This window comes from Ambystoma mexicanum, chromosome 11, assembly GCF_040938575.1.
Source record: "Ambystoma mexicanum isolate Mex_15411 chromosome 11, UKY_AmexF1_1, whole genome shotgun sequence".
NCBI lineage: Eukaryota > Metazoa > Chordata > Amphibia > Caudata > Ambystomatidae > Ambystoma > Ambystoma mexicanum.
The window spans coordinates 1,189,993,214-1,190,011,451 of NC_090934.1; the positions used below are offsets into that span (position 1 = coordinate 1,189,993,214).

Genomic DNA, 18,238 nt, shown 5'->3' on the forward strand with positions numbered 1-18,238 from the left:
CAGCATATGATATGATATTGCATTTATAACGCACCTATACACAAGTGTTTCAAGGCGCGATGAGGCAAGGGAGGGGAACAGAGGGAAGACAGAGACATCGATCTTAGTAGGGCATGTGACATTGCGATCGTGCAAGTGCGTGGGGTTAGGGGGAGGGGAAGTGCAGTAAATAGAATACCAGTAATAAATAGGAACAATAAATAAGAAGTGTGGCCAGCTCGTGGCAAGTGCAAGGGTAAGTGCTGGCATCAGGTGTCAAGTGCTGGTAGGGGGCTGTAGGGATACAGAACCAGATCCAGAGTGCAAGGGTTGCCAGGAGGGCAGTGCAGGTGTGCAACTGGCGGGGAGGGGTCCTGGGCCAGAGAACAGATGGTAGCCAGGTGACCAGTGCAGCTTCAGTTTCAGCAGGGGAGAGGAGGAGAGAAAGCAGAGGCAAAGAGGAAGGTCTTGAGGTGCTTCCGGAACCAGAGGTGGTTCTCATCAATTTTCAGAGCGGCAGGGAGGCTGTTCCAGAGGGAGGCCCCAGCCGAAGAAAGAGATCTACCACCAACTTGTTGCTTGGAGAAGCGACTGACCCTGAGGGAGTTGGAGGCGGATGAGCGAAGAGCTCAAGAAGGAAGATATTTAGGAAGAGAGAGTTGAAGGTATTGAGGCCCCAGATGGCCTTGTGGACAATGCGTAGGGTTTTGAACTTAATCCTTGCAGCCACTGGGAGCCAGTGCAAAGATTTCAGTCCTGGAGAGATACGATCCCTGGGCTTGAGGCCAAGGAGATGGGTCTCATTACAAGTGAGGCAGTATGGGGTTAACGGCATCTGTAAAGGTGCCGGCGCTGTTAACCCCATACCGCCTCATTACGAGGTCCCCTCGCGGGACCCGCTCTGGACGTCTGGTCAGACCAGACGTCTTTTGCGGGTCCCGTGAGGGGACCAGCATGCTAACAACAGGCCTGTCATTAACGGACCCGTTTTTAGTATGCTCCCCATTCCCTTTGAGCCCTATGGAGGCTCGAATGGGGATGGTCCGGGTCCGGGTTCCCTGAATGGGGAAATACCAGGCCCTCCAAAGTCGGAATGGCCTGGTATTTCCCCATTCAGGGACCACCGACCTGGACCCGAGTTTGGAGGCAGCCATGCCCTTAGTAAGGGCATGGCTGCCTCCAAACTTGTAATGAGGCCCAAGTCTTGCAGTCTTGTTCTGGATGAGTTGCAGAGGGCGGAGAGTAGAGGCAGGCAGATTTATAAAGAGGCTGTTGCAGTAGTCCAGCCTAGAGAGAACCAGAGCTCTGAGCTTCTGGGGGAAGGTGAGGAAAGGAAGAATACCACTGAGGAGGTGCAGCTGGTAGTGTGACTTCTTAGAGACGTCAGCGATGTGAGGAGAGAAGGAGAGTGTGGAGTTGAAGACGACTCCAAGGTTTTTAGCCTCACAGGTGGGAGCAGGAAGAGGGCCAAGAGAGGCCGGCCAGAGAGACAGGAAAGGCGGAAGCGGGTGTGCCGATGAGGAGAATCTCAGATTTACCGGCATTAAGGCAGAGATCATTGGCGGCACACCACTCCTGGATAGCAGACAGTCTGTGATGAGAGGAGAAGAGGTAGCTGAAGGGAGCCTGAATATGAGTTGATTGTCATCCGCATAGCACTGAATGTTGGGGCAGAGAGCGGCAATGCAGTGGGCAAGAAGTCCCAGGTATTGGTAGAACAGCCAGGGAGAGAGGTTAGACCCCTGGGAACACCACAGATGGAGATTGAGATAGAGATACAGGTGAGGGGAAGGACCGCTTCAGGGTGGAAGGGAAAACTGCAGTGGGGAATGAGTGGTTTTAGAAGTCAGCCAGGGTGGGAGCCAGGGTGTCAATGTGGTCCTTGATTGATTAAGAGGAACAGGGGTGAACCTGTTTTGACAAGACTTTCATAGATCGGACTTGTCTAGCAACTTCGTCTGGGGAGAACAGGAGACAGGCAGAGAAGGAGGGAGGAGAGGTCTGAGATTTTGGCCCAAGGTCGGCATACCAGTCTGGGGTGCACTGGCCATGGTGAAATCTGACCAACCTCACCCATTCACCCTGCACAGGGTGGGGTCCGGCCCTGTGATATCAGTATATTGGATTTTTGGAGATTGCCAATTTTGCGAGTTTTCCAATAATAGGAAGTTAGGACACAAGGTCGACATACCAGTCTGGAGTGGACTAGCGATAGTGAAATTCGACCAACCCCACCCATTCGTCCTGCACAGGGGTGGAGCAGGGTCCGGCTCTGTGCTATTAGTGTAGGCGATTTCGGGAGATTGCCGATTTGTTTTGTGATTTCTCAAAAATAGAAATTTATGACACAATAAAACATACACAAGGCTGTATCAGACCCCCATGTGCATGTCAGCAACATACCCGGGTAACGCCGGGTGGTACTGCTGGTATGTAAATAATAGAACAAGTGATGTTTAGTTTATAAGAACGGGTAACCCATATCTCTCGCTAGGCTACTCTGCACTATACGCCTCTAGTCTCCATGCACACAGAGAACATCCATGTGTCACTCACGTTTAGAGATGAGTGTGTCTCAAAGGAAGCTGCTGCATCAGAGGTAGAAATCTTTAACATTACAGAAACGCGTTCATTTGTAAGCTATTCTAGGAGGCTTCTGTTATTGAAAGGTGACATCTTCCTACCCGTTAGCCAGTGCCTCTCACTGTAATCTATGGCACTTTGGGTTTTGTAAGGAAGGCATGGTGCCGCAAGTAGACACTGACACAAGATTGAAAGTTTGAAAACCTTAATTTGTATATTTTGAAAGGGGGTTTTGCGAGAACTCCTAGCTTGCCCTAATACTAAAACGGTGAGTAATCTCCATCATAAACTAAAGAAAACATTCCTGGTCAGTCTTGTCAAAATAATAATGGCCTATGCTAAAAGAAAACAAATACCTGCCCTTACTCTAAGATAACAAATGGGTGAAGGGATATGGATTGGGTCAAAAGAAAATCAGTATAAAAAACAAATGTCAGTGTGGTTGAGCAACCGTCTCTCCCCACGTTTTGCAGCATGTGGTAAGGTGCCACACTTGGCTTGGGTGACACACTCTGGCTCCAGACACATGAATGCAGTTCAAAAGATGGTGAACCAGGTCCCACTTGGCCTACCACGATCAAGTTCCTTTTTTTGGCAGTAAAACAAAATGACCACCGTTCACAATCACGGCTCAGCTTCTTCTCCAGAAATACAATTTCACCCAGGTCTCCCTCTGCCGGGCTCGGACCTTTATATCAAAGTTCAGGGGGTTCCCTTCCCCAAGCTTTGTATCTCTTTCACTAGGCTCCCCTCTGTTGGGCTCAAGCCTTTGTTTTACTTTTCCTACTGTCAAAGATTTTCGAATGTGCAAAGAGTTTTCTAAGACCGCTACATGACCACTTCGTCCTTTCTTCTTATTTGCTTTTTCCCTTTGTAACACAAATGTTCCTTGATTCCTTATAACTTCGCAAACATACAAAAAGAAAGTTCAGCAAAATCTTCACCAAATGACACTTTCTCGCAATGCCTGCCGATACTTGTAGTTTTCAATCTCAGGCTCCCCTCAGTCGGGTGCACGCCTTGTTTCCTTCTTTCGCTAAGTATTTCTTGTCTGCGCAATATTACAAAGACCTTCGATTGTACCCCTTCTCTCGGTATGAGCACTTTGTTACCTGGTATCACGCTGCACCATTAACCATGAACAAGAGTCTTTATCACTTTCCTCACGATTGCCGTCTTACGCGCAACCTTTGCTTGCCACTTTGTTGCCGCTACAATCTTCGTTTCACACAGACCAGTCTTTCAGGGCATTAATTTCTCTTACCGGCTGTATGAACTCTTTGCAGCTACTCGCTGCTCTGTTCCTGGAGTCAAGGTTTGCAGTTCACAGCTGGTGTCTCCCCTCCCCAACTCTGTCATTCACCTGGGAGGGTTACTGATAACGTGGATACACTATGCAAGCATTCTCTTTCCTTTCAATCGGCCTTTCATCCACAACCTTCAGGATCCCGGGTAGGTAATGACCTCTCGGAGGGAGGTTCAGGATTTCTCTCTCCCTTGCTTCCGTCCTTCCGACTGTCGGTTTGACGCAGCCCTGGAAGTACTGCTTCATTCCTTGTCGCACCTTGCTCAGAGTGTGTCCCAGTGCTCCACATGTGTGTCAGGTCTATGCAATTGTAGTCAATTGCCTGACTTTTAATCATGGAAAGACATCCAGAGGATACAATTCAAAGGTTTGGTATCAAGGATTTTTATTAGACCTGATACAATTTAAATAGATGAATCAAATCATGATTTAATCTGCACTTATGGCAACAATTTACATAGCAGGAAAAAACTTTTTAAGAACACATCTAAATAATAAAATTCATACTGTTCAATCGTTGAAGCATTCATCCACATGCATTTGTCAAAACAACAATCCACTCATACCAAGAACCAATGGGTGTACGATATAAAATCTATAAAAAAATCATGACATATAATTCATCAGAAGGATTATTTATAGAAAGAATGTTAGATCAATATGTAGGGCCACAATAGATAGTGCCAGTGGCCGAAAGGTTGAGATGGGTCCCAGAAGTCTCCGACCACGACCTCATCCCAAGTTTCACTCTACCGGTTTCGACGTATATACTTTATTATAGTGACGTCTTCATCAGGAGTAAAAGTTTACATTCTACAAAGAGGAAAGGAAAGGGAAACACAAATTCATGAATTCCCTTTATTTTGATGACAACATGAAACGATATGTTAAAACCAATACAAAAAACATATGTAACATCATTAAAAAATCAATTGATAGACAAAAACAACAACCTGCTCTCACCCAGAGTGAGACTCTCTGGGTTGGACCTTAGGTGTCAGAATGGAAAAGTGCTACCATCATGAATTGATGTCCTAAAGTCAAGTGGAACCAGGTCATGAACAAAACCGACACCAAGGTTTTAAAATTTTAGAGTTTGGACAGGGGATGTAAACTGACCCCGGCTGACTTCGTTGTTGCAAAGGTGTTCAGAAACTGCTAGCCACATAAATGCTCAATTTAACAATTTAACCATATATGAGTGACCCAACTGTTAGGCCTGAAAATAGCCGAGCTAATGTAAGATGGTACCGGGAAGCTCGGTGACAACCCTTACTCTGTGCTAGGACTTGTTGAATTCAAACCGCAAGGTACTGAAAGAGGTGGTAACTGACCTTAGCTTTGATGGAGGAAGGCTGTCCATGGCTCCCTTTCATTTTTAACTGGGTCTACTTGTTTGTTCTAATTGACAGCATCCCAGGGTTGGTTCCTGCACACGGGATTGCTGAGCTCACAACCAGGCTCCACCCTGTCAAATGTTAATATATTTATAAACATAGCCAGGTTGGAACCATCCACCTAGGTCTAAAGTTACAAGTCAAGAAATCTTACCTAATGTGTCCAAGTGGTGACACAAAACTGTGGGTAGATGTGCTAGCGCCCACGGAAGTATGAAGCCGGGCCACACATATGTTTCGCGTGCCTGGGTAGTAAGAAAACAAGAGGACCAATCACAACGCTCTATGAATTCGGATGGACAAGAGTATTATAGAGTGTAAACTCATTGTGGTCACAATAGTTCTACCATGTAGTGTCCTCATAGTTGTTTATGGGACAGACAATGGCCCATGGATTGGGTGGAAAGGCTGGGACCCCAGATCATAGAGATCCCAGCTCATGGAGGGAACCATGTTGAGTTAACCCATAGATTGAATTAAATGACTGGAACCCCCAATTGCCGTAGCAATGTGTATTGTCCCTAGACATTGGGTGATCTAAGAATTAATGGACCTCCCCTGGTTAAAAGGCAGCCTATAGCCAAAATCACGCAGCACGATTTCACTTACCTGCAACAAACAGGAGATGTTATTCCAATCGCGGCCGCCGACTGGGATTCTGGGAGCGAAGTAAACTGCGGCAGACAAAACCGCTCGGCAACGCTGTGTTTATCCCGCTGAGAGGTAAAGTAGCATCTGCTCGAGCATGTGATCTTTCATTCTGACACATGACTTTGCGTTAGAGCGCGCTACCTAGGTAACACAGAGTTATGTGTTAAAAAGAGAATTTCTCTCAGGTTCGTATAGTTAAGTTGAAGCAATTTCACCCAAGACAGAGATTTGATTTCTCTGCAGTGTATGATTTAAAATGCAGCAAAATACGTAATTCCGGCAGCAGCGTGTCGTTATTTTTGCCGTCATTTTAACGTGTTTGAAGAGGTTGCCATGGCAACACAATGTCTGATGTTGGAAGGATTTCTCAAGGAGATCAAAAGGTCATGGTGCTGGGCCTGACCGGATTGACCTGATTGGGGGATTTGATTTCCCCGCCATGTGAAATTTGAGTAGAGGGGTGAACTTTTTAGAACATTTTTTCTTTTTTTTAAAAAAACCCGGGACTCCAACAGAAAACTGTCGTCATGTTAGCCGTCATGATTTGATTCATATATTTAAATTGTATCAGGTCTAATAAAAATCCTTGATACCAAACCTTTGAATTGTATCCTCTGGATGTCTTTCCGTGATTCATTGTTATATTAATACTCTTACCCAGAGTGTGGGGTCCCCTGTGTCTTTCAGAGAACACAATTGCCTGACTTTGCCTGATCATATTAACAGGACATGTCAAGTGTAACATATGAGTGTCAATCTTTTTCCTCTTAGACCTCTTCCTCAGCTCCGTATTTGTGTAGGAATGGGGGGACTGGGATTTTGGAATAACCTAAAAAATAGGATGGGATCGGGTTATTGGAAAGGGAGGGGTACCTCGTCTCACTATTAGATGCCTCACCCCTACTCCCCGCGGACCCCTCACCCAGGTCATCTTCCTGCACAGGTCCACCACCAGGGGCTGGATTGAAAGGCGATGGCCGTACCCTGGCCACCTGAGCAAGAGACCCCTGTGGACTAGACAGTGAGACACCCTCTGGTTTCTCACAGTTTGTAAATGTAAAGAGTGGCCACGCGATCCTTGTGTCTCTACTGGCCATTTCCTGCATCAGATGAGAATTAACCGTGCAATGCTAAAAGCTGCCAACTGACCTGTTGTGGTTAGCTGGCCGGCTTGAGGCAGGACATTTACCATTCCTTGTTCTTAACTAAGCTATAGAATGTACAAACGCAGTGCAAGTTTGGGCCTCTGTCTTTACACGTCCTGGGTTAAGGCACTTGGGTTTGCTCTTGGGTTATGGTACTAAGACCTAAGAAGACATGGGACATGTATGCACCACTTAAAGTGTTCTCCCCATAGTGCACAGGGTGTCTGGGCTATGAAGGCTGTCTTAAATTGCTATGAGTTTCTGGTGCATGTTAGTCTCTATCGTAAAGAGTCTGAGGAGGCCTCCGATTTTCAGTGTTTCTAAAATCCACTTTTCCACACACAATTCTGCACTTGTGCCCCCTCACCTTCTGGCACCCCAACCAGGCGAATGTTACATCTGTGAGACCGGCCCTCTGCATCCTCTGCTCTCGTCGCCCCTACTAAACCTTCCACTTGTTTTTTTGGGGGGATTTTTAAAAAAAAATGTTTTAAAATCAAATCTTTATTGATATTTTTGCATGTCTGGTCCATCAACGATATCACCAACTTGTACAAACATATACGAGTTGCAACCTCTTCCCCACCTCCCCTCCCTTGTACCCAGGGTCTGCTGGCAGGCAAGGAGACTGGCTCACCTCTTGTGTTAATGCTGTGCACCCAAGTGTTTAAAGGAAGGCACCCGTCACTGGTAAATTGCTTGGTGATCACTGTTATGAGCTCCTCCCAGAAAGTCTGGGGGAAGGCTTCTGCCTGCTTTATGGAGTTAAAGACCTTTGCCAAGGGCCCCGCTATGGTGTCTTGAAACTGCTTATAGAAGCCTGCTGTGAAGCCATCCTCCCCGGATGGCTTTCCCGTTTTCAGTGGCCCTATTGCCCTCTTAACCTCTTCTCGTGTTATTTCCTATTCGAGCATGGATTTCCCTCTGTCGTGAGGCGGGCGATGTGGAGCCTGCCCAAATATTCCTTAATCTATCTTCCTTGAAGTTTTACCGGTTGGTAGTACACTGCTTCATAGATGTCTGCGAAGTGGTCTGGGTGTGGTCCTCAGAACCGAGTGTCACCCCGTTCTTGTCCCTTAACCAGTGAACCCTCCTGTCTCCCCTACATTCCTTGACCCGGTTTGCCAGCAGTTTCCCCACCCAGTCACCCCCTTAATAGAATTTTTGTTTGGTGTATCTCAGCTTCTTTGCCACTTCCCCTATCAGGGGTGAGTGCAATTCTTTCCTCTTGTCCTGCGTTGTATCCAGTAAACTGTCTCTGTCTTGGTCCGGTCTCGTCAGCCTCGTCCTCGTGTCCCTCAACTGTTCCTGTATCTTCCCCTCAATCAACGCCATTTCCCTCCTTTTTTTGGGCCCCTTCCACTATGAGTAAGCCCCTCACTGTCACCTTGGCCACCTCCCAAACCGTCTTTGGGCTTGTCTCCCCTGTGTCGTTTACTACAAAGTATTGGGTGATTTCCGTCTGGAGGAAGTCCGTGAATACTGGTCCTTAAGGAGGCCATTGTTGCACTTCCCAGTGTGGGCATTCCTTCCTCCCTTCTTCTAACCACCAGTCTGTTATAACCATCTCATGATCCGACCATGTCACTGTTTCTACCTTTGTGATGACATTGTGGCCTCCTGCTCATTTGGGACCAGTAGGAGGTCGATCCTGGTGCATGTGTGGTGTGGGGGTGAGAAGAAGGTGTATCCTCCCGCCTGGGGGAACTTGGACCTCCATACATCTACCTAGAAGTGGTCTTCCAGCAGTTGGACAAATGCTTCATGTTGCTTTCCTTTTGCTTTGGTCTTGTTTCCATTTGCCAACCACCAGTCCACTGCCAGGTCCGTTATCAGGTTGAAGTCTCCTCCCACCATTAGCATGCCCTCCCCCCATTTAGAAAGTTCCAAGACCACCTTACGCAGGAATGCCAACTGATGTGTGTTAGGTGCGTATATGGAAGCTAGGGTGATTAAGCGCCCTTTGACTACCACAACCTACCACCAAAGCCCCTCTTAACCTGCACTTCCCTTAGTTGCATGGGTTATCATGGGACAATCCCCACTCCCTCTTTTTTGCTGGTCTTATGTGAGGCCCAGAAGGTCTGTCACACCGCTATTCCCTTGAGGGGATGCTCTTACCCCCGCCTGTAATGTGTTTCCTGTAAGAATAGCACTATGTTGGCTTTGCGGAGCATATTCGACATGAGTGATCTTTGTTCAGTGAGTTTAATCCCTTTATATTTAACGCTGCAACTTTCCAGTTAACCCATCTCCCCTTCTTCGCATTCTCTCTGTGCGCCTACCCATGGTTTGACATTTCCCCCAGTTTGGTAGTGGAGTTGTACTGCATTTCACCCTCCCCTGTCTCCATATCCATCCTTTCCCCTTCCACTCTATCAATGTGAATTCTGCTCATGTTGCTAATTCCCCTAGGTGTCCACATCTCGTCGACTTCTCCCCCTCTGCCTCTCCCCATCCTCCCTCCCCTTTCCCCATTGAGGCGTTCAGCCTCCAGTTTTCGTATGTCCAGGCATTATGGCCGAACCACCAAGGTGGTGGTCCCTGTCCTATTCTTTCTTTCACCCTGTTTTAAACTTTCCCAATAGCGTATCATTATAGAGCTGCCTGACCCCTTTACCCCTTATTGCCTGCCTGGTGTGGGCCCCCTCTATCTGGTCCCTCCCCCCCGGTACCAGGTCTGTGCTAATCCTGTGTTTTCCCCCTGTTGAACCAACTCAAATCGTAACATGGCAACGGCCAGTAACTCGGTCTTCTCAACTATATGTATTGCCCCCCCCTCTCCTGTTTCTCCTCCCCACTTCCTCCATAGGCACAACATTAAACCATACAACAGAGTCTTGCATCCTGGGCTCTTTGGGCCCCCTAGTTTGATCCATTGACATCAGGGTGACTCATATCCCTTCAGGTCGTTTCATGTTTGGGAGGAGGGCTGTTGAGCTTTTGAAATTTCCTGCCCCCCTACCCTCCCTGTGTTTTGCGCCTTCCATGATCCATCTTGGGGCCTCTGAGTTCACGTCTTTTGGAAGGCTCAATCCCTGCTCTTTCCCCCTGTTGATCCTGATGATGTCCTATTAAGTCCTCTGTGGCCCTCTTGATATCTTCTTTGTGCACCAATTGGTATCTCTCTCCCCCCAATTCAAATATGAGTGCAAGGGGGTATCCGTTTGTGCTGAGAGGTCCTGAAAGATGGTCACTTTAGAGTTCTCATAGTCCTTGACCCCCATTCTTCTCGCTTTATCCAAAATATCTACCTTGTCTCATTAATAGTGCAGCTTTGCGAGCACCAATTGGGGGCCCCTGGTACCTCCTCATGCCCTGTGGACCCAGTCTATAACCACTTGGTCACCTTCTTTGGTCCCTCAGACCCTCCCCATTATTTCTTTATTATTTGCTTGACAAGGTAACAAAACCATCCGAACAGCAGCAACACAGGGCGGAACATGTTCATACATTTACAGAATCAACAGAGATATTATATCTCAGCAAACCAGGCTACGTTATTGCAGTGTTTCAATGGATCATGAATAGTATTAGTGGGACCCCCTAAGGGTGAATAGTTCATGGGGGGGTCGAGTGGGACTGAGTCCCTTTCATTTTCTGTAGCGAATTCCTGTAAGTATGTGCGGAAGGGGGGCCAAATGTCTTCGACGAGGCGAAAAGCCTGTTAGTTTGCAGAGAGATCCAGCGCTCCTCCATGTCCGCCCAAGTGACGTCTCCAAGCCCTTGTTCAACAGTGGGGGCAACAGGCCTAAACCATAACAGTAATATACAGCGTACCGCTAGAAGCATGCATAGGCTAGCTAGTTTACGCGCACCACTTTACAGAGAGGGGATCTCATGAAATAAACAGTTCATATGGTTGGTCTCCTGGAGTTTGGTGAGTGGTTTGTTGATCCGATCTTGGAGGTGCCTATATAGTACAGACACCGCTCCATAGGGCATCACCGTCCCGGCAAACAACAAAAGCAAGGGTTCGTCTGGAGGTTGTGAGGGAAAGTCTGGCCATGCCCTCCTGATTGCGCGCCGCAGCCCTGCATACTGAAACCATCTGGAGGGGTGCCCGTTGAGACGTTTGTGGAGGTCAGACCAGTCGATGAATGAGCCTTGCTTATACATGTCCCCCAGCGTGGAAAAGCCAGGGATGAGATTCCAAAGAAGCAGCTCCCTGTGGAACGGCAGGAGTTGCCGGTCCGCCTCCATATCCTATCACATGCAAGTGCGGTGACAGCTGCCGGGTTGGGGACACCGGTGTCCCTCCACTTAGGAGGTAGAATCAGAGAGCGGAGTTCCCTGGGCTTGTTGGCCAGGCGTTCGATTTCACGTGGGGCAGTGGCGGGCAAAGCTCTGACCAGTACATTGCGTAGTGGGCCTGGCCGGTCAGCCAATAAAGCTCAAAGTCACGGGCAGCCAGGCCTCATCAGCATAGACCACTTCAGTTCACCACTCCAGAATGCCACAGGAAGCTGTTCACCGCGGCTTGAAGCTCAGCGAATAGCGCTGCCCCCAGTCACAGAGGGACATTGAGGAAGTGCTACAGCAATTGCGGTAGCACCACCATCTTGAGAAGAGCTATTTTGCCCGCCAGGGTGATGGGTAGTTCCCCCCTCTGGATAGTTTTCATTTGAGTTGTTGTAGATATGCCTCATAGTTGCGTTCTAATGACGTGTCTTGGCTCCTAGTGACCACCAACCCACGGTATTTTATCTTTGTTGTGACCCATGAAAATCCCAGAAGGTCCGTGGGGGCTGTGGTAGCATTGGTTAGGGGATATAGTTCAGACTTGGATCGGTTAACTCAGAGGCCAGGAAGGGAACTAAAGTGGGAAATATCTTGCATGATGGGCTTGAGATTACATTCGAGATCTCTAATATACAGTAAGGAGTCATCTGTATAAAGTGAAATAATTTCAGGGGGGCCAGTGAGCCGGATCCCTCTGTGGGGGTGTTTGACGCAGCAGGTCAGCGAAGCGTTCCATCACTATTGCGAAGATAAGTGGAGAAAAGGGGCAGCTTTGTCTGGTTCCCCTGCAGATATCAAAGGGGCTGGATAATTGCCCATTGGTACATACAGTGGCAACAGGATTGGCGTACAGCAGCTGCGTCCAAGATATAAAGCGGGGACCGAAATTGCATCTCCCAAGCACCGCCCAAAGAATGCGCCAGGAAACAGAGTCAAAGGCTTTCTGGGTGTCCAGTAGGGCAACCACCGTGCGCACCTCCGGGTCGATTTGAGCAAGGACGTTAAACAAGCGCCGCAGATTGAGGGCCGTGGAGCGGCTGGGGACAAATCCAGACTGATCACCAAGTGCACCATATATGGACTAAGGCAGAGGGCAAGTACCTTTGCAAATACCTTGACATCAGAGTTAATCAGCAATAGGGGGTGGTATGAGCCGCAGCTCGCGGACAGGCTTGAGAAGGACTGTTATCACTGCCTCCCTAAGAGTCGGGGGAAGTTCCTTCCTCACACAGGATTCCTCCCAGAGATCGGCCAGTCGGGTAGCAATGGAGGATTTGTTGCACTTATAAAATGCCATGGGTAACCCATCGGGGCCTGGAGCCTTGTTAGAGGGAAACATATCTATAGCACAGGAAATCTCCTCAACCGACATCGGCCAGTCTAGGGCCTCCCTGGAGTCGTCAGTGAGCCTCGACAGTGGGTTCCCGTCCAGGAAGGCATCTATATCCCGGTCCGAGGCATCATCGCTGTCGGAGTAAAGTGGTGGGTAAAAGGAGCGGAAGACCCCATTCACTTCAGCTTTGGTATGAACCACTCTACCCTCTGAGATTTCATAAAGCGGGATACGTTGTCCCCCTTCCTCCCAGCGGACCACTCTAGCCCGGAGCCCGCCAGGCCTCTCCCCCTCGCTGTATTGTCGTGCAACCAGTGGGTTGTGCAGAAATTTCAGCTCCCTTTCGGCAGCCTCCCTAAAACCATCCAAGGCCTCCTTAATTGCACCCAGGGTTGTAGTGGAATGGTCAGTGGCATACCCAGTTTCAAGCTGCTTAAGGGAGGCCTCGCGTCTCTGTATATCTCTGCGTATTGCCTTAAGGATCCCAGACACTTTGGTCAGGCCCATATTGCGGATATACGCCTTATAAGCATCCTAGAGGGTGGCAAGAGAGTTCACTGAGCCTGTATTAATACCAAAGTAGTTGTCAACACAATACCCTAGTTCAGCCCGAAACACAGGATCCTGCAGTGCATTAGGCCTGAGTCTCCAAGGGCGTCTTTGGGACTGTCGCTCTTGCCAGGACAGTGATAGGGTGATTGGGGAGTGGTCAGAATATGTTCTAGGGAGTATATCTGCCCCAAGTACACAGTTAATTAATTTCCCTGACTACAGCCACAGGTCAATTTGAGAGTGGGAGTCATGCACAGTTGAATAAAATGTATAGTTGCGGTATTGGTGGGGCATTAATCTCCAAGCGTCAGCCATCCCGAGATCGGCTGCCTGTCTAAGAGGGCATTTGCAGCTCTGGTTAGCAATCAGGCCTGACTCCCGGATCTGTCTAACTGTAGGTCAAGGATTGTATTAAAGTCATCGCCCCAGAGGATCGGGATCAGGGGGTAATGGACCAGTATTCCAGTAATTTGTAAATAGAAATCAGGATGGTCTACATTAGGGCCGTAAATATTAAGCAGGATCACATCAAGCCCGGCAAGCATGCCAGGTGCTAGCACGTACTGTCCCAGAGGGTCTATGCGGGTGTCTATTGGGGTATATTGGATTGCTTTATTGATAAGGGTTATGACTCTGTGACTCTGGGTCGAGTACTGCGTGTAAAAGCACTGGGAGCCCCAACACTTGGCGAACCGCTCACATCCCGGCGCGAGTGCATGCGTCTCCTGCAGAAAAAGGATATGAATTTTATGATGTTCCACATACAATTGCAATCTGCGCATCATAGAATAGTTACCCAGCCCCCTGACATTCCAGCTCATGCATTGCAATAAGTCAGGTGCCACACGCCCCTTGTTGGGAGAAATTACTTGTGCCTGAGCAGGCCAACAAATAGCACCAGTAGGAATGCAACATTATATATCGAAGCCATCTGGAAGTCCCGTCACACATGCCAAGCATTTTCAGTAACTTAGTTCCACCCGTCCCTCCCACCTCCCACACCCCCTCCCAATCAGGTGAGTGAAAATCCTGAAACCAGAAGGGAAAACATTGTAACTCGGCATGGGGCGGTGGCTGATTACCTAAATAGGTACACTGTGCCGATGCACAACAGAGCAGTAGTGGCCACCAGAGCCTGGTGGAAGGAGAACACACAGATTCAGACGTGGCTGAGTAGCAAAGGCCATTATACACACAATGGTTTAGTTGAAGGACAGGGCAACCTCATCCGGGAAAATGTTGCTCCAGGAATTTCATAGCCTCTTCAGGCAACATGAAGAAGAAAACTTTGTCAGAGTGCACAATGCAGAATCTGGCGGGGTACATCATAGCGCAGCTGACTGCGAGGTCCCTTAGCCTCTTCTTGACTGAAAGGAAAGATTTGCATTCCTGTTGTACAGCGACAGAGAAGTCAGGGTATAGATGGATTGTATTTGATCCAGAGCACGTTTTGGGGACTGTTCAGGGTTTCCACCTGGAGACTTCCCTCATCGGTTTGTCACACAGAAAAGTCTTCGGTATTCATGATTTCAGGTAATTTCCTTGGCACGAGAAATGGCCCTTTTACCACACTCACTAAAAACAATCTGGTTGTTCTCATATGTTTTTTTTTTTTTTAAACTTCTATTTATTCGTTTTTCAAGAAGAGAGAAACAAACATCAATGAACATAAACAGTAACATACTTATAAACTACGACCCATCCCTCCCACCCTCCCCCCCGTGGTGCACACCCAAGAGTCACTTCTCATTCCCTTCACCCCCGGGCCTCCATCGGATCGTATACGTCCAATAATTTTAGTCTCTGTGGACACCATTGGGCTCTAAAGTCTCCTTTTAAGGATTCCAGGGTCACCCCCCAGTCCGCGTGAAAAGAGCCCAATTTATCCTCTGCAGCATAGGAGGCCAACTCCAACGAGACTATATCCCATAACTTTCTCAGCCACTCCTGCTCTGTCGGGATCGCAGCCCCCTTCCACCTCTGCGCAATGAGAGAAAGAGCTGCCAGTATGAATATCACCCTAGCTTTGCTGCAGCCCAGTCCGGTCTCCTCTACCCCCACACCCTCCTCCCTCCCAGTCTTCCCCAGCAATATCTCGCGTGGGTTTCGGAGGGGGCCTCCTCCCAATGCCTGAGCGATGGCTGTCTTAAGATCATCCCAGAAGGGCTGTATAACAGGGCAGTCCCACCAGATATCTGTAGCTGTGCCCCTCTCCCCACATCCCCTCCAGCATTCTCCTGAAACGGCGGAGTTCATTGCATGTAGGCGGGCGGGAGTGTAGTGCCAATCCACCAAGCATTTGTACCACATCTCCCTAACCTGGATCGCTTTCGCTAGCTTGGATATCCGTGCCCATAATCTCTCCCAGTCTGCCTGCTCCATACTGACCCCTGTGTTATTCTCCCACTTAGTCATGTAGGTCCACTTGATGCTTGGGTTACCCCTCTCAAGTTGTCTGTATAGGTCCGAGACTAGTCCCTTTGTGCCCTCGTGAGTTGCTAAGAACCTTTCAAAGTGAGTCAGATCTCTTGTCGCCGCCTGCCTAACAGCCGGAGACATCACCCAGTGGCGAATTTGAAAGTATCGGTGCCTCTCTCTTTCTCCCACACCAAATTCATTTTTACATTCCACGAACGATTTCACTCTCTCACCACTGAACATGTCCCTCAGTGTCCTGCAACCCCCCTCCTCCCAAGCCAGTAACGCTCCCTTTTCCATCCCTGGGGTAAAATCCCCGTTCCGGAAGATAGGGGTGAAAGGCGAAGGAAAAGACGAGATCCCCCCTTTTAGCACAGACCGATCCCAGCAGTCAACCACATTTTTCGTGATGTCGCTCAAGTAAATGTGTGAGGGGCGTAGCCGTCGCGGGAGCCAGAGAACCTCTCCCAGATGATGCCTCGCCACTGCCCTGTCCATCCTCACCCAGTGTTTTAAGTACTCTTTCGAAAACCATTCCCTAATTATCCTGAGCTGTGCTGCATCGTGATATCGGCGGAAATCGGGGAAGGCCAAACCCCCTCTATCTCTGGAGGCAGTGAGCAGCTGCCTGGATATACAAGCTTTCCTCCCCCCCCATACGAAACCCCGTACCAATCTATCCAGCCTCTTAAAGAACGTTTCAGGCACCCTCAGTGGGATGGCTTGGAAAAGGTAGAGGACCCGGGGTAGTACCACCAACCTGAGCACCGCCCCCCGGCCCAGCCAGGAGATCGGAAGGGTCCCCCATCTCCGCAGGTCTTTCTGAATTGCTAAAAGCAGGGGGTCATAATTCGCTCCAATCCAGCCAGCCAGTGAGGGGGTGATCCTAACTCCCAAGTTCCGCAACCCCGAGGGGCTCCACCTGAAGGGGGACAGGTCCCTTACAACCTGCGCCTCCTCCTCCCACAGGGAAAGATTCATAAGTTCCGATTTCTGGAAATTGACCCGCAGGCCTGATGCCTCCCCGAAGGAGGATAATTGTGCTATGCAAGCTGGAAGGGATTCTCTAGGGTTAGTAAGTGTAAGCAACATGTCATCTGCGAAGGCCGCGATTTTATGTTGTTCCCCACCAAAAGGAATCCCCCGATCTCCGTTGTCTGGCGGATCGCCAGTAGGAGGGGTTCCAGATAGATAGCAAACAGCAATGGGGAGAGGGGGCACCCCTGTTTCGTCCCCCTCTGAAGCCTAAACGGTCTAGACACCTCTCCGTTAACCAGAATGCGTGAAATGGGATTTTTATAATTAGCGGCGACCAGGTTGATAAACCCCTCACCCAACCCCATCTTCTCCATCACCCGGAACAGGAAGGCCCACTCAACCCGGTCGAACGCCTTCTCGGCGTCAAGCGCCAGAAGGATCGCCGGGGTACCTGTTTTGCGGGATTTCTCAACAAGATGCGCCACCCTTCTGATATTATCCGCTGTTTGCCGTCCCATGACAAACCCAGACTGATCCTGATGGATCAGAGTTGGGAGATGTTTTTCCAGGCGCCGTGCCAAAACCTTAGTGAAAATTTTTGCTTCGGTGTTATTAAGAGCAATAGGGCGATACGAGGTACAGTCCTCCGGGTCTTTTCCTACCTTATGAATAAGGGTGATCTTAGCTTCCTCCATCGTCCTGGATATGCCGCCCTCCTTCTTAAATGAATTAAACAGCTGCGTCATGTGTGGGACCAGGAGGTGAGAAAACTTTTTATAAAAAGAAGCAGGATAGCCGTCAGGGCCCGGTGCCTTATCATGAGGAAGAGCGGCAATAACAGCCCTCACCTCGTCTTCCGCGATGGGGCGGCCCAGCTCCTCTGCCACTTCCCTGGATACCTGCGGGAGAGGCAGGCCCTCCAAAAATCCCCCCTGTAGACGAGGGGGTGGGCCCTGGGAGGAGTACAGGGCCTCATAGAATTCCACGAATCTCTCCCTTATCTCATCATTCCGGGTAAGACGCCCACCACCCTGATCTTTCAGTGCGGTAATGGCCCTCCGATCCCTTTGTCCCCTCAACAGACGAGCCAGGAGGGTGCCCGCTTTATTGGCCTTAGCGTAAAATGTTTGTCTCGTTCTGAGCATAGCTTCTTCCGCCCTCTTATTCCGCAGAATCCCCAATTGGCCCTCCGCCAGCCTATATGCCTTGAAGGCTCTCCTCGTGGGAGTGATCCGAAGTTGGGCTCTGGCGACCTCCACCTCTCCCTCCAATTGGGCCTCCAAACCCCTGAGCCGCTTATTCCTTTCTGCCTGTAGGGCGATAAGATCCCCCCAAAGAGTCGCCTTAAAGGCGTCCCATCTTGTACCCAAGCTCGTATCGGAGGGGGGATTGTTCCTGAAAAATCCTTGAATCCTAACTTCTAGCTCACCGCAAATCACGGGGTCTCTCAAAAGCCCGTTCGGAAATCTCCAGCTCCACACCCCTGGCCTACGTCTCCCCAGTTTAAGGACCATCTCTACGACCCTGTGATCCGCCACCCCCAGGGGCCCCACCTCCACCGCCTTCACCGCCCCCACCAGACTGGCCGATACCCAAATGTAATCAATTCGGGATTGTGTCCTATGTACATCAGACAGGAAAGTGAAGCCCTCCT

The 18,238-nt window shown here is 49.3% G+C and overlaps 1 protein-coding gene across 25 annotated transcripts in view; it reads left to right on the forward strand.

Annotated features, from left to right (window-relative positions):
- Window positions 1-18,238, forward strand: part of PPCDC (phosphopantothenoylcysteine decarboxylase) — a 728,417-nt gene that overhangs the window by 359,621 nt on the left and 350,558 nt on the right. The window lies entirely within an intron of this gene.